Source organism: Rattus rattus, chromosome 5 (genome assembly GCF_011064425.1).
Source record: "Rattus rattus isolate New Zealand chromosome 5, Rrattus_CSIRO_v1, whole genome shotgun sequence".
Taxonomy (NCBI): Eukaryota; Metazoa; Chordata; class Mammalia; order Rodentia; family Muridae; genus Rattus; species Rattus rattus.
In genome coordinates, this window is record NC_046158.1 from 155,082,837 (window position 1) to 155,084,728 (window position 1,892).

A 1,892-nucleotide genomic window follows, 5' to 3' on the forward strand; every position below is an offset into this window, starting at 1 on the left:
AGACTGATCTGAAATTGAGAAATGCAGCACTCACAGCAAGGTACGTACGGGATGCAAGGTACTTGGAGTTGTAGGTAACTAATGATTGGACGAGGAATCTGTCCCTAAAGAGCAAAAGATTTAAAAAAGAAACCGAGAACCTATAAGATGTACTTAGTGCTATGTGGGAAACCTGTAAATAACTTCAACAGTGTCACACATCATGCCAGCAGACAAGGGCAGATCTGTGAAAGACAAAATTTTACACATGTGATGTGGGATGATTAATTTGTTTTTACAGTAACTGTATTCTCTGGTGGATGTGTACAAAGAAATTGGTTAAACTCCCAGTGTATACTGGCACTGCTAGCACTCCGGAACATGCAAATCTCATGTCTTTTATGCCCATGTGTTCCTGGATCACAGAATTCATTCTGTAGAAATACTTTTCTAAAAAATTCAAATTGTCTTGTAGTCAGTCACCTGGGGATGCAAGTCCTATTACTGTGCCGACTGTGACTCAGTTGCTGTATCAGTTAATTGTTGTGGCTCAGTATCTGACAGAGGCAACTTACGGGAAAAAGGATTTATTTTGGTAAAGGGTTCCACAACCTCCTACACAGAACCTCCAGCTGTGTGTGTGTGTGTGTGTGTGTGTGTGTGTGTGTGTGTGTGTGTGTGTGTGTGTGGAGAGAGGTATTTCCCTTTTAAGCCATAATAGTAGGTTTGGGGTAAGTCTTGAGATGTCTCATGCCTAAATATAAGCAAAGGTGATTTGAATGCCATTGATCCACAGATCACAATACTGAAAGCATTGAACAACTCTGAGCTTAAAATACCCAGGCATCTGCCTAGGTTTTCTACATGGTGTCGAACATGCAAACCAGACTTTGTTTACTTTGTGCCATATCTGAGTTCTTAGTCTGCTTCTTAATGCCTAGGCTAAAGGTGGGAAGTGAGTGGCTACGATTTGGGGGCAGTGACAGAGAGCAGCGTATGAAATCATGTCATATGAAGGTCCAATCTATTTGACTGTGACGGTTCATTGTCATTTAACAGAGATTGCTGGTTATGAATATTTAACAAATTTGCAATTAGCTCATCTACCAACATGATTACTGAAATGGAATAAGCCACTGAATAATGCCACCAGGATTATGTACATAAAACCTTTCTGATTATGCATGCTTACACATCTGTTTTTGTTTCTATTCTCTCCTCTGGCACCAATTTGACTAATTTTTATAAAACCACATGCTATACCTCATTGCCTTCTGTAGTCTCATTCTATGCTAAAACAAAAACAAATTTTTGGATTCTAGTGGGCGATTTAGTCATAAACTTCTGGGGTACGCACACCTGATACAGAGACATCCTGGGCAAGAATGCTTGGAATCTGTCTCTAATTCCTTATCGATTTTGTCTATGATCCGACTGTCAAATTGCTGAGGTTTGCATCTGTTTCCAAGTAGACATGAAATATCAGCTTGATTCATCCTAATTAGCTTGTAATTCACCGTGGTTTTTTTTTAATGTACAAAAGATACTTTTAAAGTCAAGGGATCTTACAATGGTCCATGAGACCATGAGCCTAATCTCACATCTGTAAATGCCCATTGCTTTTTGAGATGTACTTGTTAAAATATGGTTTGTTCTCTCACTTTGTTAGCATTGGTGCCTTGCTATCCTATCAGAGAGCAACAGGCAAAACTAGACCAGAAAAGATGCTATCTAATGTTAAGTAGGGGAGTAGGAAAGAGAACTCTTGTTCCTCTGTGTGGTGGGAAATTTACTTCTGTTAATGATAAATCAGATTGTCAACATGATGGTACCTGTGCTTAACCTGGGAGAGAGAGAGAGAGAGAGAGAGAGAGAGAGAGAGAGAGAGAGAGAGAGAGAGAGAGAGAGAGAGA

The 1,892-nt window shown here is 39.7% G+C and overlaps 1 pseudogene; it reads left to right on the top strand.

Annotated features, from left to right (window-relative positions):
• The first annotated feature begins 1,801 nt into the window (after positions 1-1,801).
• LOC116901092 overlaps positions 1,802-1,892 on the top strand; it is a 1,282-nt pseudogene continuing 1,191 nt past the window's right edge.